The following is a 26,001-nucleotide window of genomic DNA, read 5'->3' as shown; positions in this document are numbered from 1 at the left end:
CACTGCCCCTGATATTTGTCAGCTCATCCTTTATATTCAGTGGTTTCACGCCCTTTGATGGGCTGCAGTGTAGCGGATATCACGTTGGCCTCACACGCAAAAGGTCCCCGTGGATCCGTTTTCTCACACTCAAAGTTATCTATTTATTGGTGAAATAAAGAGCAATTAATGAATAAGGGAGCCCTTTTGCCAGGAGAATAAATAGCAAATAAAAACAGCAAATGCTGGAAATCTCAGCAGGTCAGGCAGCATTTGCAGGGAGACGAAACTCGCCTCCGATTGTTCATCCATAGCAAGTTTAAACATAATGTTTCTGCCTGGGATTGAACCATGGACTTTTTGCGTATAAAGCAAACGTGATAACCACTACACTACAAAAACCTCTGGCACATCAGCCCCCTCAGCGAGGAGCTGACCAGTGAGCTCCCTCTGTGCTGATCGGGAATGTGTTGGCTCACATGAAACAAATTCTGTCCCACACTGAACGTTCTCAATATATCTCCTCCGCTGCCCTTCACAGCAATGTCACGGATCAGCCAGCCACCGTGTTCACTTCCACATCCTCACAGTGGGGCCACAGAGGCTCCTACCGTCTCCCCGCGATCAGCGAACTCACCCAGTTTACAAAATTAAACCCCGTACACGTTCCCGGCAAAGGGCAGGAGAAGCCAGATAGTCTGTAAGCTCGGTATATCACAGAAAGTATTGGTATTCATGGTGATTAAGCAATTATTAATCGTCTCACAGAGCTCAATTGTTTTTTTGCGATGAATTGATCCAGGATTGAAACCAAGTTAGTGCGCCAGATCTTAACCCCTTGACCAACAGGGAACAGTTACGATACATGTCGATATATTTCGATATATTTATATGTAAACCTGAATGTCAATGGCTACCTCCCTAGACCTCGTGGCGCCCACGGTAGTGCGTCTAACTTTGAGTGAGAGAAACGGTTCCACAGTGACACCTGTCATGTGTTCTACATGGTTACTGCTTGTACTATTACAAGGTGTGCCACCAGAGGGCACTACAGTGGGATACTTGTAGCTTCCCTGCACAGGTGTGCCTGCCCTAGTATCAAAGGCAGGCCACCAGGTGTGATCCTCATCTGTGGTTATCAATAAAGAACTCAGGTCACTACAGTTCAAGCACGACATATTGTCTCGTGGAGTCATTATCAGAGCATTTGAAGGTATAACAAGGGAGCCAAATGCCTCAGAAACTGGAAATTCTACCAGAGCGTCGAAGTCATGCTGTCGGTGCCTGGGACAACACATTGCTCAAAGTTGTCCACACGTGAAGGCAGAGTGTTTATCTACAGAAAGACTGGACATCTTGCGAAGGCATGCCGACTGAAGGGTAAACCTCTGTTTAAAGCTGTGAGTCCAGCGTTCAAAGCTATGAGTAGAAATCCCAAGAGACTACATAGTATGGCAGAACAACAACAGGAGGAGGAGATGTTAGAGTTATACATCATCAGGAGCACGAGGTTAACGGACAGCGATTCGGAAAGCATTAAAATCCACATAGATGTTGCGGGATTCAAGATACCAATGGAAATTGACACGGGTGCATCTGTGAGTGTAATACCGGAGTCACTGTACCGCGACAAATTGCGTGATTTCCAACTGGAGAAACCCAAGATAGAGCTGCGAGGCTACTCGGGAGAGTACATTCCTGTGGTCGGTCGTAACACGGTACCGGTGAAATATAAAGATCAATTTCAGAACTTGCCTCCAATCGTAGTGAAAGGAGACAAGTCTGCCTTACAAGGAAGAAATTGATTGAGCTCAGTGAAGCTGGATTGGAGTACGATTTTCTGTGTGGAAACGAGATTTTCATCAACGGAAGAGGTTATCAAGAAGTATCCAAAGGTGTTCTGCGAAACGGGCAGTCCGATCCAAGGCTTCAAGGCGAGTGTCAGGGTACAGAAGGACGCGAGATTGGTTTACTACAAGCCCCGTTCCGTTCCATGTGCACTCAAGGAGAAAGTTGAGCAAGAACTCAAACTACTCGAAGGTGTTAACCATTACACTGCGGAACCATCTCCACTTACAGCACCAGATTAACAAAAGTAAACCCAATGAGATCGGGAGAAAAGTTCCTCACATGCTCAGGGCAAAATATATGATTGTCGTTCTACAAAAGAATGAACAAACTTCAGCACCAGGTCAGACGGAAATGTTAAGCGAGCATGTGGACTGCTGAATCGCACTTTTAAGGAGTTGGTGGTGACAAAACAAATGGGTTCTGCCTAATGATTAAATATAAGAAATGTTTGAAATAGGATTCAATCCCCATCTCCAGAGAAAATCGCGACTTGAGCACAGCACCTTAGACCACTCGGCCAGCCTGACTATTTAGTGCTGCGTGTGGCCACCTGCAGGTTGATTTTGAACTTTTGTGTCCTGTCACATGAAATAAATGAGGGCAGCAGGCGAATCTCTGCCTGACACCGGGGAAAGAGTGAGACAGACCTTGGAGCAAGGGTCTGGTTATTGCCAAACAGCAAATGAAATATTCATTCTGGAAGAATAACATTGAAACGAAATGTGATCCTGACACCCAGAAAGAAGTGTTAAGGTAGAAGGTTAAATACTGCATCCCTTTCTGCAAAAAATTCCTTTCACAAACATTTCTCTGAACAAAACGGCAAAAAAAATGTTCCTTTCAAAGTCATTAAACTCACGAATTTCCGCGCCCCGCGAATCTCCTGGATCAGATGCCTCCAGTTTTGCCGACTCAATCCATATCCCTTTGCTCCAATGTCTGTCTCCCTGTTTCCCCGGTGTCAGGCAGAGATCCGCCTGCTGCCCTCATTTATTTCAATCTCTGTGAATCTCTCTAATATTCCAACAGCAGCCTTGGTTGCGTGAAGATTTGTATTCTGTTACTCGTCGCAAATTGTTGTGAAAATAAGAACTCCCCGAGGCTGAGTACTGTGAGCTAAACTTAGTGTGACTTTAGTCTTCTTTGTTACAACTCAAGAGTGCCTGAACAACATGACAGCCAACCTTTTATACAGGCCCTACACATGTGGGCAGGTGACCATTAGGACTCCAACAGACGCGCCCTCTGGTGGCAAGTATTCCATAGTTACATACATCACATAATTGTTATCGTTAAGAAGTTATAATTCCAATGAATGCCTGAATCGTGCGAAAGGAGCCTGTTTGTAGGACAAGGCTACATATCAGGAAGGAGTGTAGTTAGATGACAAGGGAAGTGATACTCTGATTATAAGTTTGGAGAATAAAAAGAGTAAATGCTGGAATCACTGAGCAGGCCAGGCAGCATCTGTGGAGAGAGAAACAGAGTTAACGTTTCAGATTAATGACCTTCCATCAGAAGTTGGGCTGTTGTGTTAGGTAATACTATTAAAAGTTTCAATTGTCACGTAGCAGGGGTAAGGAAAAGATATAAAATGTTGCATTTGGAACAGATAGTTTAGAATCCGATTAATGTTTGATCAATTTGTACACAGAGTTGGGTACTGTAACGTGTTTGAGTTCTTCGGCTAACATTTGCAAGGTTTGGTTGTAAGTACTGTTGTTAAGTGTATGTTTAATTATTGTCTGCTTAATAACTCTGACATTTAATGTTGCGGACCCTATTCCTGCACTGCACGTGTTCCAGCTCTGTTTGGAGCACCGATCCCTTCAATCTGTCGCTGAAAGGGACAGTTGGATTCATCGTTTCTTTGTTTGGTGAAATTTCAAAGTTTGAAAGCGGCGCACATCATCCTGGTCATCTACTCACTAACTGCTGCTCACTGCTTCCGTGAGATGGAAGCCCAGTTGCTGTTTCAAGCTTGAATGCAGGTACAAGCAGAACTCATTCATAGAAAGTCCAAGTCCCTGAGATACCTGATTCTTTGCACCGAACTCCTTCGCAAAGAGTTGCGGTTCGTGTGGGGTGATTTGGGCATATCTTTTCCCACACGACAACACTTCAAACATAACTCAACGGCTGTAAAGCGCTTTGGGGCGTCATGAGTTCCTGAAAGGTGTTGCAGAAATGCAAGTCCTTCTTTGCAAAAGTTCGGTGCAATTTCAAAATTCATAGCTAAACTGAGGGCTCGTCCGAGATTTGAACACGGGACCTCTCGCAAATTTCAAGTAACAACCGCGAAGCGAAAAACCATACCCCTAGGCCAACGAGCCAACTAATTGACAGATGTGGAGCTCAGGTGTAACCATTATTGAAGCATTTTTAGGGTGTTGCTGTTCTTGATCGGAGGAGCACATGGGACGGAATCAGTGACTTTGCTTTTTCGACCTGTCTTCTGCAGCACCACACGGTCCCACTCCGACAGTCAATGTGCTGTTGGGCCGTTAGTGTATCCAGGCTGTGGGTGGCCAACAGGCGCCTGGCTGCAATGAGTGATTAAATCCAGCGTTAGCCAGAAGCCCGGAGTGCTCAGTCGGTAGAACATGAGAAACTTAATTACAGGGTCGGGGGTTTGAGCCCCATGTTGGGCGATTGCATTTCTTTTAATTTAATATTGCTTTCATCGAGAATCATCATTAATGAACCCACAGTCTTCTTTTGCACAATTAAAGAAATGCTAACTGAAGGAATTCCAGAATTGAATCATTTCTTCTGTGCTCTGCAAGTGAACTCAGAAACCATAAACCATTTTACACACTGTGCTTTCGGGGTCTGGGTCAAAATGTTCATTGCTGGTAACATCAACAGGAGACTGGGGAAACAGTGAGACTGACTATAGAGCAAGTGTCTGGTTATTGTGAAACACCAAAGAAAATAGCAATTCTGGAAGAATAACATCGAAACGAAATGTGAGCTGACACCCAGAAAGAAGTGTTAAGGCAGAAAGTTAATGCTGCATCCCTTTCTGCAAAAATTCCTTTCACAAATATTTCAATGACCGAAACGACACAAAACAAAAATGTTCCTTTCAAAGTCATTAAACACCCTATTTTCTGCACCCCGCGAATCTCCTGAATCAGATGCCTCTAGTTTTGCCGACTCAATCCATGTCCCTTTGCAATGTTGTGCTCCCACCCACACTATGAAATGTGCCACTAACTTATCGAATCATGGAATGATTACAGCACGGAAGGCCATTCGGCCCATCGAGCCCGTGCCGACTCTCAGCGAGTAACACTCCCCCGCCCTTCCCCCGGAGCCCTGCAATTGTTTTTCCTTCAGACACTTATCCAACTCCCGTCTGAAAGATAAAATTGAGAATTCCTCCACCGCCCTTTCAAGCCGTGCATTCCAGATCCTAACCACTCGCTGCTAAATGGCCATCTCCTGCTCCTATGTGTAAAGTCTGGGAAACACGAGATCAATTCCTTCCACACTCACAGCCTTCCTAAATGCAGCACCTCATTCTCTTCTCGGAAAACCAGCTCCTGAAGTATCGGCCAGCTGTGTAGGTTAACGCTCTGGTTATATTCCTGAGATGACTTGAATCACAGCGTTTCTGTAGTGTAGCGGTTATCACATTCGCCTCACACGCAAAAAGTCCCCGGTTCGAGCCCGTGCAGAAACATTATTTTGGAGACTATATTTGGTGTGAAATAAATTGAACAAAAGTCGCCCCAGGTTCCTTGTCGCATGAGCACTGAACATTTTAAATCAGTCTCCTAAATGCAGAGTGTGTAAAGTCAGATGGGGGAGAAAACGTCATCAATGATTTAAAATCCTTGAATGATTAAAGTTCAGTTATTGAAGTTTCCACTGACCCTCAGTAACAATTCTACAAAACAACGCTGTCGGTGAATGAATGGGGAATAAAACAAATAATCTTCACCCATCCCCATCCCCCGACACACAGTTTAATTCGTTGCATGTCATTATTTTAAAGATTTTGAATGAAAGAGTTACTTTCTGAATCCGTTCTCCCCCTGTGAGCGCCGCACCACTAAACGAGCAGGAAACACATTAAAGAGTTCACCACAATTGCTGAAATTTCTTAGCTTTTTTCTTGTGTTTTTTCAGCTCTTCGTCCTTTTCAGCACCTGACTGCGGATATTGCTGTGATTAAACCTGAACACTATGCAATGTCTCACAGCCCCTGCCTCGGTTAATACCTTCAGATGTAAGCCGCATTTCAAACACACATACAACTCATTAGATATTCGCTCTTCCCAGTTCCAGAGCTCAGAGGGTTATTGTTCATCCCTGGGATGCAAGCTACCTCGGACCCGGCCAAAGCTCCCCGGACACCGAGCACAGGCTGAGGAAAACCCCGGGGGGAGGATCGTCTGGTGTGGGGGGCTACTGGACCCTCGGACCCTTTAATAATCTCTCACAGCTCATCTGAAAGCAGCAGGAATGTGCCTGCCTCAACCGGGAGGCTACACTTGTTTAATTATAAAAAGAGAAGCAACTATCCTCATTCAGCAGATATCAGGCAAGATATCATCAAAAGAGGTTTTTGGAGATTTTAAGTGAGGTGTTTAATGCTTCAGTCCTTTTTGTGTTTAATTCCCACCCCCTCTCTGGCTGTGCCTGCACTGAGCTTACCTCTAGGTAAGGTTGTCCTGAACTTACAAAAGTAGGCACTTACTCCAGCCTAAGTTAGTTTGCACTAAGTTTTCACTGCCGAAACTTGCAAAACAGGCCTGAGTGGCTGGACACACCGCCTTTTGGAAAAAAATACCTTACCTGAAGCCAACCTCGATTAATTCAGTAGAACCGGAGCAAAGTAATATCCGAGAATTGCAATTTCTAACATTCTCCAAACAAGACTAGTTGCTCCAAAAAACTAGGAGCAACTCCACCCGAAACTTGGGCCCTCAGTGTGGGACAGAAGTTGTTTAAGGTGAGCCAAAACATTCCGGATCAGCACTGAGGGAGCTCACTGGTCAGCTCCCCTCTGTTGGGGCTGTTGTACCAGAAGTTTCTGTAAAGCAATAAACGCCAATGCCCCGGTGCGAATTCAACGGTGGGCACTCATGCTGGCGTCCTACGATGATACCATAAGGCACAGACCAGGTACAGACAACTGTGCCGACGTGCGCAGCAGGCTACGCCTGGCGACCACGGAAGGGTCTGACGAACAGGACTGTGAGATAGTCATGGCAATCAATGCCTTTGAGACCACAGTTTCGCCTATAACAGCTCAGCAAATCAGAGCCTGGACGGCCAGCGACCCCACGTTATCCTTAGTAAAAAGATGTGTCCTAACCGGTGACTGGGCAGAGCCTCGTGATGCCTGCCCCGAGGAATTAAAACCCTTTCACAGGAGCGTGCATGAGCTATCACTACAAGCAGGCTGCCTGATGTGGGGCAGCCGAGCAGTCATGCCTCTGCGAGGCAGAGAATCATTTGTCCCGGAGCTCCACCGCGAGCACCCGGCGATCGTTCTCATGAAGGCCAGAGCCTGATCCCACGTCTGGTGGCCTGGTATTGACGCGGATTTGGAGCTCTGCGGCCGAAGATGCACTATTTGTGCCCAACTCAGCAATGCCCCCAGGGAGACTCCACTGAGACCCTGGCCCTGGACTACCAAACTGTGGACGCGGGTGCACGTCGACTATGCGGGCCCATTCATGGGCAAAATGTTCCTCGTAGTTGTAGATGCATTTTCAAAGTGGATCGAATGCACCATTTTAAACTCGAGCACAACCTCCACCACTGTGGAGAACCACACGTGAAAGGTCCCGGGTTTGAACCCGTGTCGAAACATTATTTTGGAGACTACTTTTGCTGTGAAATAAATTGAACAAAATTCGCTCCAGGTGTCTTGTCGCATGAGCAGTGAACATTTTAAACCAGTCTCCGAAATACAGAGTGTGTAAAGTCAGATAGGGGAGATAACGTCATCAATGATTCAAGCTCCTTAAATGATTAACATAAGAACATAAAAAATAGGAACAGGAGTCGGCCATTCGGTCCCTCGATCCTGCTCTGCCATTTAATAAGATCATGGCTGATCTGACCATGGACTTTGAGTTAAGGGACTCGGGGGCCTGTTCTCTCTCCCCTGAGAAGGTTCACGTTCTACAGTCCAGCCTCTAAAAGGCACCACTCTGTGTACAGTACTTGCCGGGTTTGGGTCCTGAGGATGAGTCATCCGCCGAGAGCCACAGGTCGAGGATATGAATGCTTGGCTCATGGAGATGGCCTTCTGCAGTGTGACTGTGGTATCCGCTGACAGTAGCTGATGACGTAGGCCCTCGTGGCCGATTCCGATGACAAAGATATCCCGCAGTGCTTCGGTGAGGTGGTCACCAAAATCCCACGGTGCCGCCAGCCTCCTGAGGTCTGCAGGATATTTCGTGATCTCCTGGCCTTCGGGCCGTCGGTGTGTATAAAACCGCTGTCTGGCTGTGAGGATGCTCTCTTTTGGCTTGAGTTGTTCTTGGATCAGTGTTACAAGTTCCTCGTACGCCTTGGTCGTTGTCTTCATTGGTGCCAGCAAGTCCCTGACGAGGCCACAGACGGTGGGCCCACAACTGGTTAGCAGGATAGCTCTGCACTTATCAGCCAGTGTGACCGGGTTGTCACCTGCCAGGTCGTTTGCTGTGAAGAAATGGTCGAGCCTCTCCACAAAGGCTTCCCAATCATCACCTTCAGCGAACTGCTGCAACGTACCAAGGTTAGCCATTTTCGTGTGAAGGTCGTAATCTCGTCGCCAATTGTTGTGCCTTCAGATGCTCTGATGATGACTGCACGAGACAAGGTGTCGTGCTTGAACTGTAGTGACCTTAGTCCTTTATTGATAACCACAGAGTGAGGATCACACCTGGTCGCCTGCCTTTTATACTAGGCCAGGCACACCTGTACAGGTAAGCTACAAGTCTCCCACTGCAGTTTCCTCTGGTGCACACCTTGTAATAGTACAAGCAATAACCATGACAGTTGTCACTGTGGAAGCGTTTCTCTCACTCAAAGTTAGAAACACTACCTTGGGCACCACGAGGTCTAGGTAGCTAACCATTGACATTCAGGTTCATATATAAGTATATATAAATATATCGACATGTATCGTAACTGCTCCCTGGTGTTCGAGGGGTTAAGATCCAGCGCACTAACCTGGTTTCAATCCTCGTTCAATTCATCGCATAAAAATAATTGAGGTCTGTGAGTCGATTAATAATTGCTGTAATCACCATCAATACCAATACTTTCTGTGATAGACCGAGCTTACAGACGATCTGGCTTCTCCTGCCCTTTGCCAGGCACGTGTTTGGGGTTTAATTTTGTAAACTGGGTGAGTTCGCTGATCGCGGGGAGACGGTAGGAGCCTCTGTGGCCCCTCTGTGAGGATGTGGAAGTGAACACGATGGCTGGGTGATTGGTGACATTTCTGTAAAGGGCAGCAGAGGAGAAGGATTGAGAACATTCAGTGTGGGGCAGAAGTTGTTTAAGGTGAGCCAACACATTCCCGATCAGCACAGAGGGAGCTCACTGGTCATTGTTCTTTTGGATATTGTTCTTCCAGAATTAATATTTCCTTTGCTGTGTCGAAATAACCAAACCCTTGCTCCAAGGCCTGACTCACTGTTTCCCCGGTGTCAGGCAGAGATACGCCTGCTGCCCTCATTTATTTCATGTGACCGGACACAAAATTTGAAAATCAACCTGCAAGTGGCCACACACAACACTGGATAGTCAGGATGGGCGATCGGTCTAAGGTGCTGTGGTCAGGTCATTGTTTTCTCTGGACATGTGGGTTCCTGTCCTAATTCTGCCATTTCTTATATTTAAACAATAAGCGGAACCAATTTATTTTGTCACGAACAACTCCTTAAAAGTGCGATTCATCAGTCCACCTGCTCGCTGAACATTTCCGTCTGACCTGTTGCTGAAGTTTGTTCATTCTTTTGTAGACCATCAATCATAGATTTTGCTCTGAGCATGTGAGGAACTTTTATCCCGATCTCATTGGGTTTAATTTTGGTAATCTGGTGCTGAAAGTGGAGAAGTTTCCGCATTGTAATGATTAACACATTCGCCACACACGCGAAAGCACCTCAGGGAGAAATATTTTCTGGAGCTTTCTCATGCATGTTCAGAGGAGAGTTTGTTCTTCTGTGAAAGGTCAAGAGATCATAAGAATGTAAGAGTTAGGAAAGGAACAGGCGTCAGGTATTCAGCCCATTTTCAAGTTTTCAAGATCTTTCTGCCCGGTTTCGGACCGAGGACCTTTCGTGTGTGAGGCGAATGTGATAACTTCTACACTACGGAAACACTATGGTCGAATCTATCTTCGGATAAAACCACAGCTCTAATCTGCACAGCAAGCCGATAATTCAGGAACTTGTTTTAAGAGAATAGAATAAGGGTGCTATATTTAGGAAGGCTGTAAGTGCCATTTCCACATCTGTGGAAGCTTTTCCACGCCTCGGGATCCTACTATCAGCAAGGGCAGACATTGATGACAAGTTCCAACACCGTCTCCAGTGTGCCAGCACAGCCTTCGATCACCTGAGGAGGAGAGTGTTTGAAAACCAGGACCTCAAATCTGGCACCAGGCTTATGGTCTGCAGGGCGCTGGTGATAACTGTCCCGCGGTATGGCTCCGAGACATGGACTATATACAGCAGACATCTCACATCACTGGAGAAATAGCACCAGGATGTCTCCGCAAGATCCTGCAAATTCCCTGGGAGGACAGACGCACCAACATCAGTGTTCTCGCTCAGGCCAACATCCCCAGCATTGAAGCACTGACCACACTCGACACGCTCCGCTGGGCAGGCCACATTGTCCACATGCCCAACATGAGACTCCCGAAGCAAGCGCTCAACTCAGAACTCCGACACGGTAAGCGAGCCCCAGGTGAGCAGATGAAACGTTTCGGGCACACCCTCCAAGCCTCCCTGATAAAATGCAGCATCCCCATCTGCACCTGGGAGTCCTTGTTCCTCGGGGTGAGTTGCCTGTGCTGCGTGATCCATGCCGGATCGATCATCCTCAGCCACGTGGTATGTCACAGCATGTTTGCACATTCACTGGAGGTACCCCATCGTTGTGCAGCCTTTGCACAGGTCGTGCTTGAATCGATATTCATGGGCCCGAAGATTACACCCGCAGCACCAACACGGTGCTAATAGATTCACATTCACCCCCGATGGCGCACTCTGAGTCATCACAGATCTTGCAGCCACAGACGTATAGACCCTGCCATATGCAGTTCGGCCTGCTAGCAACATCATTTTATGCACAGTACTTGCCGGTGAGCTTCGATGTTGAGAAGGTATCTGTTTGATGTTATCGTCCGTGGCCATGCATGCCTGGGCGATCACGATGGCCGTGCTCAGCTCTCGGGTTTCAGCAGCCAGCAGCTTTCGAAGAATGAACTAGTGGATAATGCCCAGCACGTAAAAGTCCCACAGCATTTGCCCCAACGCAGCTCCAAAATAGCAAGGTCCCGCGAGGTGTCTCAGGTTGGTGACATAATCTGCCAGGTCCTGGTCCCGGAGCGATGGTGCGTGTAAAAACGATATCTGGCCATGAGGATACTCTCCTTCGGCTTGGGGTAGTCCCAAACCAGTGTGCACAACTCTGAATATTCCTTCTCCTTTGGTTTTGTCGGTGTGAGTAGATTCTTGATGAGGCTGTATATTTTAGGCCCACAGACAGTGAGGAGAACCACCCTGTGCTTGGCCACGTTAGTGTCTCCTTCTAGCTCGTTGGCCACAAAGTACTGGTCGAGCTGCTCGACGAAGGCTTCCCAAACATCATCCTCTATGGATCTCTCTAATATCCCAACAGCAGCCCTGGTTGCGTGAAAGTTCGAATTCTGTTACTCGTCGCCAATTGTTGTGTGTAGAAGAACTCCCCGAGGCTGAGTACTGTGAGCTAAACTTAGTGTGACCTGCGTCTTCTTTATTACAACTCCAGTGTGCCTGAACAACATGGCAGCCAACCTTTTATACTGGCCGTGCACATGTGGGCAGATGGCCATTAGGACTCCAACAGTCGCGCCCGCTGGTGGCAAGTATTACATAGTTACATACTTCACATAATTGTTATCGTTAAGAAGTTATCATTCCAATGAATGCCTGAATCATCCGAAAGGAGCCTGGTTTGTAGGACAAGGCTACATATCAGGAAGGAGTGTAGTTAGATGACAAGGGAAGTGATATTCTGATTATAAGTTTGGAGAATAAAAAGTGTAAATGCTGGCAACACTGAGCAGGTCAGGCAGCATCTGTGGAGAGAGAAACAGAGTTAACGTTTCAATAATGAACTTCCATCAGAAGTTGGGCATTTGTGTTAGGTAATACTATTAAAAGTTTAAATTGTCACGCAGCAGGGGTAAGGGAAATATATAAAATGTGGCATTTGGAACAGATAGTTTAGAATTCGATTAATGTTTGATCAATTTGTACACCGAGGTGTGAACTGTAACGTGTTTGAGTTCTTCGGCTAACATTCGCATTGTTTGGGTGTAAGTACTGTTAAGTGTATGTTTAATTATTGTCTGCTTAATAACTCTGACATTTAATGTTGCGGAACCTATTCCTGCACTGCGCGTGATCTGTTTGGAGCACCGATCCCTTCAATCCGTCGCTTACAGGGACAGTTGGATTCACCATTTATTTGTTTGGTGAAATTTCAAAGACTGAAAGCGGCGCACATCAACCTTGTCACCTACTCACGAACCGCTGCACGCTGCTCCCGTGAGATGGAAGCCCAGTTACTGTTTCAAGCTTGAACGCAGGTACAAGCAGAACGCATTCAAATAAAGTCCAAGTCCCTCAGGCACCGAACTCCTTCGCAAAGAGTTGCGGTTCGTGTGGGGTGATTTGGGCACATCTTTCCCCACATTACAACACTTCAAACATAACTCCAAACATAATTCAACGGCTGTGAAGCGCTTTGGGGCATCATGAGTTCCTGAAAGGTGTTGGAGAAATGCAAGTCCTTCTTTGCAAAAGTTCGATGCAACTTCAAAATTCTTGGATAAACTGAGGGCTCGTCCTGGATTTGAACTCGGGACCGCCCGCAAATTTCAAGCATCAACCCCGAAGCAAGAATCATATTCCTACACCAACGAGCCAACTGTTTAACAAATGTGAAGATAAGGTGTAACCAGTATTGAAGCATTTTTAGTGTGTTGCTCTTCTTGATCGGAGGAGCACATGAGACGGAATCAGTGATATCGCTTTTTCGACCTGTCTTCTCAAGCGCCGCACGGTCCCACTCCGACAGTCAATGAGCTGTTGGGACGTTAATGTATCCAGGCTGTGGGTGGTCACCCCGAGCGCAGCAGAGGGGTTTCTGCATTAGTTCTGGGTGGGGACAGTGTCTTTCCCCTTCTCTCTTTCACTTGTCTATATCCCTGTGCTTTGGTTTCTCTATTTATTCCCCTGTCTCAGTTTCTAGTGTTTAAAAATGTACAAAAGATGAAATGGGTGTCACTGTGGAACAATTTCACTCACTCAAAGTTAGACACACTACCGTTCCACCACGAGTTCTCGGTAGGTAGCCGTTGATATTCAGGTTCATGTATAAATATATATAAATATATCGATATGTATCGTAACTGTTCCCTGGTTGTCGAGGGGTTAAGATCTGGCGCACCAACCTGGTTTCAATCCTCGATCAATTCATCGCATAAAAATAATTGAGGTCTGTGAGACGATTATTAATTGCTGTAATCACCATGAATACCAATACTGTCGTGTATCTCACACTACTGTACATAGCTGTACCTTACCATGCCATACATGACTGCAACCAGAGAAGACCTGTAACCACAAGCTGACCTAACCACCAGGGGTGCATTTGCAGGAGACACTGGATATGTTTCCCAGACAGGTATATAAGGACAGGTCTCATGCAAGTGTGGCATTCGAGAGCTGTGTAATAAAGGTGCAGGTCCTGAGTGACCTTGACGTCAGTATGTGCCTCATGTGAGTCAGTACTACAGGGTCAGGACTTTGCAGTGGCGACGAGTAATGGGATTACAGAATCCACAGAATGGCGACCAACGGCTCAGGTGAAAAATACAATGCTGGAGATAATTGGGAGGACTTTATAGAAATGCTCCAGCAAAGCTTTGTAACCAAAGAATGGTTAGGCGACAATAAGGCAGACAAGAGAAGAGCCCGTCTCTTGACCAGCTGTGGCTCGAAAACATAGGCTTTAATGAAGGACCTGCTGGCACCCGAGAAACCAGCAAGCAAGTCGTTTGAAGAATTGAGCACACTGGGAAGAGACCACCTGAAGATTGCAAGCAGCCTACACATGTAAGCTACCTCGGACCCGTGCCAAAGGTCCCCGTACACCGAGCACAGGCTCAGGAAAACTCCGGGGAAGAGGATATCCCGGTCACTGGGCCTTACAGCAACACTGAAAAAGTGCCCGTTCTGAAACTTTCCAGTGTAATAACTTGCAACTAAAGCATTTAACAGTCAGGATGGTCGAGCGGTCTAAGGCCTCCTCATTTGTTTGGACACCACTCTGAAGTGCTTTGGGACATCCATCGAAAATAATAAAATGACCCCACTTCAATTACAAGCAGTGATATCAAAGTTACTTCCCAAGCCGGGAATCGTTCCCGGGTGGCTGTCACGAAAGGATGGTTTTGTGAAGCATTGAAAGGTGCCCTCGAAATATCTCGCACTGCTCATTTAAAAACACGGTTAAATTTGTTTCAGTGCAAAAAAAGGCTGGCTCGAAGGGCCAAATGGCCGACTCCTGCTCCTGGTTCTTGTGTTCTTCGACAGAGCACAGAACAAATGATTAAATGATCAACTCTCCCTCAGTTCGCATTTCTTTCATTGTGCAAAATAATTTATGGGTTAATTAATGATGTTTTCCTGTGAAAGCAACATAAAAATTTAAGGAAATTAAATCGGCCAACTTGGGGCTTGAACTCACAACCCTGAGATTAAGAGTCTCATGCTCTCCCGACTGAGCTTGCCAGGACTGCTGAAGTAGCATCTTCGTGTCGCTGATGGCTGCCAGGGGCCAGTTGGCTCCGCACCATGGGTATATCGCGAACTTCAAACCTCGAAACTGGTTCTCCTGATTTCCAAGCCCATTGTATTGCAGAATTTTCATTTCGACGAACAACTCCAATTCACTGTGTAGGCCTCGTGGCGCAACGGTAGTGTGTGTAAATCTAGATCCGTAGGTTGTGTGTTCAAATCAGGTCGAGATCACTGTTCTTTCAGACATTTTTTTTCCAGAATTAATATTTCCTTTGCTGTTTGGCAATAACCAGACCCTTGCTCCAAGGTCTGTCTCATTATTTCCCCGGTGTCAGGCAGAGATACGCCTGCTGCCCTCATTTATTTCATGGGACAGGACACAAAAGTTCAAAATCAACCTGCAGGTGGCCACACACAGCATTGAATAGTCAGGATGGCCTGACTGGTATCCCTACCACAGTGGATAACCTCATATTTCCCACATTATACTCCATCTGACAAATTACTACCCAGCCACTGAACCTATCGATATCGCTTTGCAAATTGTTTGTGTCCTCCTCACAACTTGCTTTCCCACCGACCTTTGGATCATCTTGGCAATATTTCCAACATGTCGAGCACAGAACCAATCATTGACCAACTGACTTTCCCTCTGTTAGCATTTCTTTCATTGTGCAAAAGAAGATTATCGATTCCTTAACGATGTTATACCATGAAAGCAAAATAAAAGTTAAACGAAAATAATTTGCACACTTGAAAGGAATATTTTTGTTTGGTGCAGTTCCGGTCAGAGAGATGTTGTGAAAGGCACTTTTTGCAGGGAGATGGATTGAGTATTTCAGCTTGTTGCTGAACATTTCTCTCTGGGCATAGCAATCGGCGCCAGTTTCTGTAGTGTAGCGGTCATCACATTTGCCTCACACGTGAAAAGTCCCCGGTTCAAGCCCGGGTGGAAACATTATTTCTGAAACAAAAAACTGGTTTTAAATGTTCATTGTTCATGTGACAATGGCCTCCTTCCGTGCTGCAAACATCTCTGATGCCATGGTGAGCAATGAACAATGAAAACCAGTCTCCTAAAATACAGAGTGTGTAAAATCAGGAAAGAAATAAAACTTCCTCAATGATTCAAGTTTCATATATTATTAAAATTAAGTTGTTGAAGTTTCGACTGTCCCTCAGTGATCATGTTAGCATTTATTTAATTCTGCTAAACAATGCTATCGGTTAATACCAGCAGATAAAGCCGCATTTCAAACCCGGAAACAACTCATTCATTATTCACTCTTCCCAGTTCCAGTGCACAGAGGGTTATTCATACTCCATCCCAGAAACTCAAATCCAACTTCTGACATTACTTATTTCTAACTACCAACTCATTTGTTTTGACACCACTCTGAAATGCTTTGGGTCATCTGTGTAATTTAATTAAATTACTTCAATTTAATTAAAAACGGTGTAGCAAATTTACTTCTCTAACTGGGAATCGAACCCCGGCAGCTGTCGTGATCAGAATGTTTTTGTGAAGCATTTAAATATGCTCTCTAAAAATCTCGCATTCCTAATTTTCAAATAGGGTGAACATTTGTTTCAGTGTGAAAGAAGGAGATTGAAAATGACAACAAAAACACCAGGCAGCGACTACATTAAGACAAATTTAAACTTTTCACAAAGTTGGTTTTACGAAGTAACGGCTGAGCTAAAGTTGGCACTAACCAGTCCTATCAGAATTTTAAATGTTTCTATGAGATCCCCGCTCATCCTTCTAAATTCCAATGTATAAAGGCCCAGTTGATCCAGTCTCTCCTCAGATGTCAGTCCGGCTTGCCCCTTATCCGAAGACTGTGTCTCCTGGTTCTGGACTTCCCCAACATCGGGAACATTCTTCCTGCATCTAACCTGTCCCGTCCCATCCAAATTTTAAATGTTTCTATGAGATCCCCTTTCATCCTTCTAAACTGCAGTGAATACAGGCCCAGTTGATCCAGTCTCTCCTCATATGTCAGTCCAGCCATCGCGGGAATCAGTATGGTGAACCTTCGTTGCACTCGCTCAATAGCAAGAATGGCCTTCCTCAGATTAGGAGACCAAAACTGAACACAATATTCCAGGTGGGGCCTCACCAAGGCCCTGTTCAACTGCAGTAAGACCTCCCTGCTCCTATACTCAAATCCCCTCACTATGAATGCCAACATACCATTTGCCTTCTTCATCGCCTGCTGTACCTGCATGCCAACTTTCAATGACTGATGAACCGTGACAACCAGGTCTCGTTGCACCGCCCCTTTTCCTAATCTGCAGCCATTCAGATAATATTCTGCCCTCGTGTTTTTGCCCCCAAACTGGATAACCTCACATTTATCCACATTATACTGCATCTGCCATGCATTTGCCCACTCGCCTAACCTGTCCAAGTCACCCTGCAGCCTCTTATCGTCACCCTCACAGCTCACACCGCCACCCAGTTTATTGTCATCTGCCAACTTGGAGATATTACACTGTTACATGTTCATTACATGTTACAATGAACATTCTAATCAGACACCTCAAGTAAAGTGCGTGCAATGGGCAATGATTCAACAATTAACATAAGTATTTAAGGAGCAGGAGTCGGCCATTCGGCCCCTCGAGCCTGCTCGACCATCCAATAATGTTCTGATCCTGCACCCCTGCTCTTTTTATACTCCTCTCGAGTTTCTGCAGTGTCGAGTTCTCGCTATATGTCCGAAGCTTCCCTTTTTCCTTTATCTTACCCTGTGTGTCCCTTGAGGAATTTTTATCCCCTATCTGACCTTACTCACTCTGTGTTTTAGGAGACTGGTTTAAAATGTTAATTGCTCATCTTGGAATCAGAGAAATTTACAGCACGGAAGGAAGCCATTCGGCCCATCGTGTCCGTGCCAGCCGACAGACAGCTCCCCAGCTCAGTCCCACTTTCCAGCTCTCGGTCCGTAGCCCTGTAGGTTACGGCACTTCAGGTGCACATCCAAGTACTTTTTAAATGTGCTCAGTGTTTCTGCCTCTACCACCCTTTCAGGCAGTGAGTTCCAGTGATTTCCCCTCAAATCCCCTCTAAACCTTCGACCAATTACTTTAAATCTGTGCCCCCTGGTTGTTGACCCCTCTTCTAAGGGAAACAGTTCCTTCCTGTCCACTCTATCCAGGCCCTTCATAATTTTATGCACCTCAATCATGTCTACCCTCAGCATCTTCTGTTCCAAGGAAAACAAACCCAGCCTTTCCAATCTCTGATCAGTGCTAAAATTCTCCAGTCCCGGCAACATCCTCATAAACCTACTCTGTACCCTCTCCAGTGCAATCACGTCCTTGCGGTAATGTGGTGACCAGATCTGCATGCAGTACTCTAGCTGTGGCCTAACAATTCAAGAATAACCTCCCTGCTCTTGTATTCCAAGCCTTTGTATAATCGATCTGGACATCAGCCTGTACTGTCGAGAGGTGATAATGGGAGGCTGAGCCTCAGTGGAATCGGAGAGGAGGAAGTTCTCTGCTGATCAACAGGCAGTCACCCACAATTCCTCATTCTTTCGGCGGGACTGTGTTACTGTAAGTTGGGTGGATTAGTGAGAGAGTCCATGTCATTACTGGCTTGCAACAACAGCTATTTACCCAACGTGGGGCTCAAACCGCCAACCCTGACATTAAGAGTTTTATGTTTGACCAATTGAGCTGGCTGATCTTGGCAAAACTATGGATGCTTTTTGTATCTCAAATGTTGTGGGTGGATTAATGATTGAAATAATGGTTGAGTATCTCACAGACTTTAATTATTTTTGCCAACTTGTCATCGGGAACATTCTTCCTGCATCCTCGTGAACATTGTCTGAACTGCCTACAATGTAAGGATATCCCTCCTTAAATAAGGAGACCAAAACAGTAAGCATTTCTTTCATTGTGCACAAGAAGATTAATTCCCGTGAAAGCAACATAAAAGTTTAAGGAAAGCAATTTACCCGACGTGGGGCTCGAACCCATGACCCTGAGATTAAAAGCCTCATGTTCTACCGACTGAGCTAGCCGGGCTTCTTAACATCGCTCCTGTCAAACCCCTTCAGTTAGTGGTAAATGGTGATCTCAGGCTGTTGATGGCGGGGGATTCGGCGATGGTAATGCCGGTGATAGCCGGGCCTGCTTAAGTTGCATCTTCCTGTCGCTGATTGCTGCCAGGCGGCTGTTAGCTACGCCCCGTGGGTTTATCTCTAACTTTAAACCACGAAACAGGTTCTCCTGAATTCCAAGGTGTGTACGGAGATCAATCATCAAAAGCTCTGTCATTAACCACAGGGGGTCCGGCAATTTTCTGATCGCAATGCGCTTTCAGTCCTTGTCCTTAAAATTGCGGTCGTGCAAATTGGGGAGTTTAATGACTTTAAAAGGAACATTGTTGTTTGGTGCAGTTCCAGTCAGAGAAATGTTTGTGAAAGGAACGTTTTGCAGAGAGAGGGATTGAGCGCCTGTTGGCGGAAACATTTTTGAAATGAAAACTTGTGGACGATAAAATGGAACAAGAGCAGTCCGGGGTACATCGTCACATGATGCAAGCTCTCTCGGACCCGGACCAAAGCTCGCCGTACACCGAGCACATGCTCAGGAAATCCCCGGGTAGAGGATATCCCGGTCACTGGGCCTTCCAGCAACACTGAACAAGTGCCCGGTCTGAAACTTTCCAGAGTAATAACTTGTAACTAGAGCATCCAACAGTCTCTTGGGATCCCTTGGAACTTCAGGGGATGCGCTCCCTGGTGGTGGAACATGGGAGTGCATGCTTTACAGAGACAAAACATCACTCCCCCGCCAAAGTAAAAGTGAAAACTATTTACAAGGTGAGGCGGTCGGGAGCCTTTCTTTCCCTGGTGGACCGCCTCGGTACAAATGTCTGGTCTGGTGTGTTGGCTGTGCCCTCGCTGGGCTGGCGTGTTGTTGGCCTTGCAGGCTGCTGGGTGAGTCTGGCCTTGCTGGGCTGTTGGGTGTGATGGGTTCGATTTCCGATCCGTGGTGGTGTCGTTCATCCTTTGGGTGTGTGTTGCGGGTTCGAAAAAGGTCGTGTCTGCTGTGGGTTGTTCAGGGCAGTCTGTGAACCGCAGCCTCGTTTGGTCCAGGTGCTTTCTGCAAATTTGTCCATTGTCTAGTTTGACGACAAGCACCCGACTCCCTTCTTTAGCTATCACCGTGCCCGCGATCCACTTGGGACCATGTCCATAGTTTAGCACATACACAGGGTTATTCAGATCAATTTCCCGTGACACAGTGGCGCGACCATCATTTACATTTTGTTGCTGACGCCTGCTCTCTACCTGATCATGCAGGTTGGGGTGGACCAGCGAGAGTCTGCTTTTAACTGTCCTTTGCATGAGTAGCTCAGCCCGGGGCACCCCTGTGAGCGAGTGGGGTCTCGTGCTTTCGCTGTGCAGTACTCGGGACAGTCGGGTTCGGAGTGAGCCTTCTGTGACTCGTTTGAGGCTCTGTTTGATTGTTTGTACTGCCCGCTCTGCCTGCCCATTGGAGGCTGGTTTAAACGGAGTCGAGGTGATATGTTTGATCCCATTGTAGGTCATGAATTCTTTAAATTTGGCACTGGTGAAACAAGGCCCGTTGTCACTGACCATTATGTCAGGCAGGCAGCTGGTGGCAAACATGGCCCTCAGGCTTTCAATGGTGGCGGTGGCGGTGCTTCCCGACATTATTTCACATTCAATCAATTTTGAAAAAGCATCCACCACCACCAGGAAACTTATACCAAGAAATGGGCCTGCATAGTTGACATGGATCCTCGACCCTGGTCTGGAGGGCCAGGACCACAAACTTAGTGGTGCCTCTCTGGACGCGTTGCTCAACTGAGCACTTACACTACATTGCCCTGCACAGGACTCGAAGTCAGAGTCGATACCGGGCCACCACGTGTGGGATCTCGCTATCGCTTTCATCATTACAATACCCGGGTTTGTGCTGTGGAGATCCGAGATGAACGTCACCCTGCCCTTTTTTGGTAGCTCTACGCGGTTACCCCACAACAGGCAGTCTGCCTGACTGGACAGCTCGTCCTTTCGCCGCTGGACCGGCTTGATTGGCTCTTGTATTTCAACGGGGATGCTGGCCCAGCTCCCATGCAATACACAGTTTTTTATTAGGGACAGCAGAGGATCTTGGCTGGTCCAAGTCCTAATCTGGCGGGCCGTGACAGGTGATTTATCATTTTCAAACGCTTCCATGACCATCAACAAGTCAGCGGGCTAAGCCACAATCAACAAGTTTGCAGGTTGAGCCATTTCCACCCCGTGGTGGGCAATGGTAGCCGACAGAGCATCCGCACGGTTCTCAGTGCTTGGCCTGTGGCGGATGGTCTAGTTATACGCTGAGAACGTGAGTGCCCACATTTGTATGCGGGCTGAGGCATTAGTATTTATCCCCTTGTTTTCAGCGAACAGGCATGTGAGGGGCATGTGATCGGTTTCCAGCTCAAATTGAGGCCAAACAGGAACTGATGCATTTTCTTTACCCCGAACACACACGCTAATGCCTCTTTCTCAATCATGCTGTATGCCCTCTCGGCCTTAGACAAGCTCCTGGAAGCATAGGTTACAGATTGCAACTTCCCTACAATGTTAGCTTGTTGTAATACACACCCGACACCGTACGACGACGCGTCACATGATTGCACAGGTCTTTTACACGGGTTATACAAATACAAGCAGCTTGTTGGAGCAGAAAAGGTTGCTGGCTTTGTCAAAAGCAATTACTTGTTTTTTTTTTCCATTCCCAGTTCTCACCTTTGTGCAATAACACATGTAGGGGCTCTAAAAGGTGCTTAACCCCGGTAGGAAGTTACAAAAATAGTTGAGGAGTCCCAGGAATGACCGCAGCTTCGTGACGTTCTGTGGCCTGGGCGCGTTCATGATGATCTCTGTCTTGGCATCTGTGGGCCGAATGCCATCCGCTGTGATCTTTCTCCCCAAAGTCTCCACTTCTGTTGCCAGGAAGACGCATTTCGACCTCTTCAGCCGCAGCCCTACGCGATCCAGTCGCTGACGGACCTCCTCCAGGTTTTGTATGTTTTCGGAGGTGTCCAGACCCATAACCAATATGTCATCCTGAAAGACCACCGTGTGTGGTACCGACTTGAGTAGGCTCTCCATCTTTCTCTGGAAGATCGCTGCAGCCGAACGAATTCCATACGGGCATCTGTTGTCGCTGAACAGTCCCTTTTGCATGTTGATGCAGGTGAGGCCCTTCAAAGACTCCTCCAGCTCCTGCGTCATGTAGGCCGAAGTCAGCTCAAGCTTGGAGAATGCCTTGCCTCCTGCCAGCGCGCCAAATAGGTCGTCTGTCTCAGCTAGCGGGTATTGGTCCTGTAGCGAGAAACGATTAATAGTTACGTTATAATCGCCGCAAACCCTGACCATGCCATCACTTTTGAGCACTGGAACAATCGGGCTGTCCCACTCGCTGAATTCCACTGGGGATATGATGCCCTCGTGTTGCAGCCTGTTCAGCTCGTTTCCACTCTCTCCTCATCATATGAGGTACCGCTCGCGCCTTGTGGTGAATGGGTCGTGCCTCTGGGACCAAGTGGATCCGCACCTTCGCACCGGAAAAGAATCCAATGCCTGGCTCAGAAAGGGAAGGAAATTTGTTCAGAACCTGGGTACATAATGCCTCATCGACATGTGATAGCGTTCGGATGGTATCCCAGTTCCAGCGGATTTTGCCCAGCCAGCTCCTTCCAAGCAGTGTGGGGCCATCGCCCGGGACAATCCAGAGTGGCAGTTCGTGCACCGTGCCCTCGTAGGTGACCTTGACCATGGCGCTGCCCAGGGCAGTGATCAGCTCTTTGGTGTACATTCTCAGTTTCGTGTTAATGGGACTTCGGGCTGGTCTGAATGCCTTGTTGCACCACAGTCTCTCAAACATCTTTTTACTCACGATGGACTGGCTAGCGCCAGTGTCCAGTTCCATGGTTACGGGTAAACCATTCAATTTTACATTTAGCATTATGGGTGGACATTTCGTCGAAAATGTGTGCATACCGTGTACTTCAGCACCTGCCTCCGCTCTCTGAGGCTCGAAATTGCTTTGATCCACCATGGACCGATCTTCCTCTGCCACATGATGGATAGCAGGTTTTGCAGAGCTTGCAGCTCATTCGCAAGCTCGTTGGAGATGCCCCATTGTTCCACAGCTCTTGCAAACATACCCTTTGAAGCGGCATGAATAGGCTGAATGGAAGCCTGCACAACACCAACAAATTGTGAATTGCCTTGCACTCAACCTTTGTTGGGGACTCTGAGTCAACTGGGTCATCTAGGGCCTGCTGGCAGTTGCAGATCCGTGGGTTCTGCCCTGTACATTTCTGCTCACAAACACAGTTCCAGTTAATTTATGAACATTGCTAGCACTTGTGTGCTGAGAGATTTGTTTGGTGTTATCACTGGTGGACATAAATATATCTGTTATCACAATGGCTTTACTGAGGGTCGGTGTCTCTACAGCTAAAGGTTTTCGTAGGATGGTCTCGTGGCCAATGCCCAGTACAAAAAAGTCTCTGAGCATTTGCTCCAGGTAGCCATCAAACTCACATTATCCTGCAAGTCGCCTTTGCTCGGCGATGTAGCTCGCCACTTCCTGATCGTCAGTTCGCTGGCACGTATAAAACAGATACCTCGCCATAGCACGCTCTCCCTCGGGTTAAGATGGTCCCGAACCAGTGTACACAGCTCCTCATACGTCTTATCTGTGGGTTTCACCAGAGCCAGAAGATTCTTCATGAGCCTGTAGCTGTGAGCCCCACAGACTGTGAGGAGGACCAGTCTCCTTTTTTGCAGCACTTCCTTCTCCATCCAGCTCGTTGGCTACAAAGTACTGGTCTCGCCGTTCGAAATAGACTTCCCAGTCCTCACCGTCCGAGAACTTCTCCAGCATGCCCACATTTTGCTGCATCTTTGTATTGGATTCGTATTCTCGACACCAGTTATAGTGTTCCTAACACAGATGATGCTGCACACAGGGAGGTTACAGCAACAGTGACCTCAGTCTTTAATAAGACACTCCAGAGTGAGAAACTGGCCTTAGGGGCCGGCTTAAATACAGTGCTCCCAAGGGGTGCTGGGATCCCTTGGGACTTCAGGGGATGAGCTCCCTGGTGGCGGAACATGGGAGTGCATGATTTACAGATACACAACACAAACGTTGCCTCAACTTTGATTTCTGCCAACATCCCTTGTGTTTAACCTTCGCCGCACCTCCGCCACTATCTCTCACCGCTCCTCCACCACGATCTCTTACAGTTCGTCCACCACGATCTCTCGTCACTCAATTGCCACGATCTCTCACCGTTCCTCCACCACGATCTCTCGCCGTTCCTCCACCACGACCTCTCACCGTTCCTCCACCACGATCTCTCATCGCTCCTCCACCACGACCTCTCACCGTTCCTCCACACTGACCTTCCCGCTCCTCCGCTGTACCTGGGTCCCGCCGATGTTCCTGCCCACGCACAAAACAGCGACCTGGGTTTTGAGGACGTGCAGCAGAGCAGGACACCAGCTGTCCTGGTTAACCCTTGCCACTGGACCAAGAACTCGCTCTGTCAAGCCCGTGTGGTGGCTGGACTCCAACGGTCACACCACGTAAAAAAGATCCACCCCCCAGGCATCGTCCACCCTTTGATTAGAGTTCAGTACTGGAACTTCGGGTCCTTCAATGAAACACCTGTGAACCCATGTGGAAGTAAGCCTTCCTCGTTCGAGGACCAACCTATGATGATGATGATGTGTGGGACCTTACCAAATGCCTGCTGGAAACCATCAGATTAAATCTGGTAAGACCCGTCCCTTGATTCATTTTTCACTGACCTTGCCTTAGGAAGGCTATATTGGCGTTGGAGGGAGCACTGTGTCGGTTTCCCAGAATGATACCTGAATTCCAAGGTTTAAATTAAGATATGAGATTACGCCCACTGGAAATTAGAGGGTCCAGCAGTGATTTGATCAAAATTTTCAAAGATAATAAGGGAACAGATAGAGTTGATAGGGAGAAATGATTCCCGCTGGTTGGGGAGTCCCAGACTCGGGGCCATAGTCTAAACATTAGAGCCAGACGTTTCAGGAGTGAAATTCGGAAAAATTCCGACACACACAGGGTGGGAGAGGTTTGTAACTCCCTTCTGCAAAGGGCAGTTGGTGCTGGGTCAGTTGTTCATTTTACATCGCATTTTGATCAAAGGTATTAAGGAAGATTGTCCAAAGGCGGGTATATGGAGTTTGTTCACAGATCAGCCATGATCTCATTGAATGGCGGGACCGGCTCGAGGGGCTGAATGGCCTCCTCCTGTTCCTGTGTAACAGGCTCGAGAGGCTGTATGGGCCTCCTCCTGCTCCTGTGTAACAGGCTCGAGCGGCTGAATGGCGTCCTCCTGTTCCTGTGTAACAGGCTCGAGGGGCTAAATGGGCCTCCTCCTGTTCCTGTGTATCAGCCTCGAGGGGCTGAATGGGCCTCCTTCTGTTCCTGTGCAACAGGTTCGAGGGGCTGAATGGACCTCCTCCTGTACCTGTCTGTAAGGTCTGGGAAACAAAGGGAGGTGATATGAGTAAACATAAACTAAATGGTATTGTGTTAAAAGAGAAGCAGAAGGATTGAGTGATTTACACACAGAAATCTTTGAAGCTGGGTAGATAAGTTACTAAGTTGTTTAAAAAGAATACAGGGCCCTTGGCTTTATATGAAGTGAAATAGAGGACACCAGCGAGGAAGTTGTACCATACCTTTTCAATCCCAGTTTAGACCTCAGTTGGAGAACTGTTTACAGTTCTGAGCACCACAATTTAGGAAGGATATCAAGGAATTGGAGAGAACGTAAGAACTATGTAAGAAACATTTTCTATTGTTATAGAAGACACAAACACAGGCATTCATCAAGAATCAACCTGCAGGTGACAACACACAGATTAAAGAGCCAGAGGGACCGACAGAATCGGGAAACACCGGCAAATAGACAAGAGATATTGACAAGGATTGAAAGCACTTTGCGATCAGAAAATTGACGGCAAAGCTGTGGTTAATGACACGGCTTTTGATGATTGATCTCCGTACAAGCCGTGAAATGCCGGAGAACCGGTTTCCG

The 26,001-nt window shown here is 47.1% G+C and overlaps 4 non-coding genes across 4 annotated transcripts; 2 read left to right on the top strand and 2 right to left on the bottom strand.

Moving 5' to 3' along the window:
• Window positions 1-308: 308 nt before the first annotated feature.
• trnai-uau (transfer RNA isoleucine (anticodon UAU)) lies at window positions 309-381 on the bottom strand. Its single transcript has one exon. It is a non-coding gene; the product is annotated as a tRNA-Ile (tRNA).
• A 5,064-nt stretch (window positions 382-5,445) lies between these two features.
• On the top strand, window positions 5,446-5,518 carry trnav-cac (transfer RNA valine (anticodon CAC)). The gene has a single exon. It is a non-coding gene; the product is annotated as a tRNA-Val (tRNA).
• Window positions 5,519-15,749: 10,231 nt separating this feature from the next.
• On the top strand, window positions 15,750-15,822 carry trnav-cac (transfer RNA valine (anticodon CAC)). Its single transcript has one exon. It is a non-coding gene; the product is annotated as a tRNA-Val (tRNA).
• A 3,013-nt stretch (window positions 15,823-18,835) lies between these two features.
• Window positions 18,836-18,908, bottom strand: trnak-uuu (transfer RNA lysine (anticodon UUU)). Its single transcript has one exon. It is a non-coding gene; the product is annotated as a tRNA-Lys (tRNA).
• Between the last annotated feature and the right edge of the window lie 7,093 nt (window positions 18,909-26,001).

Source organism: Pristiophorus japonicus, unplaced genomic scaffold (genome assembly GCF_044704955.1).
Source record: "Pristiophorus japonicus isolate sPriJap1 unplaced genomic scaffold, sPriJap1.hap1 HAP1_SCAFFOLD_45, whole genome shotgun sequence".
In the NCBI taxonomy this organism is placed as follows: Eukaryota; Metazoa; Chordata; class Chondrichthyes; family Pristiophoridae; genus Pristiophorus; species Pristiophorus japonicus.
The sequence above is the reverse complement of the archived record's forward strand: the minus strand, read 5'-3'. Positions and strand labels throughout refer to the sequence as shown.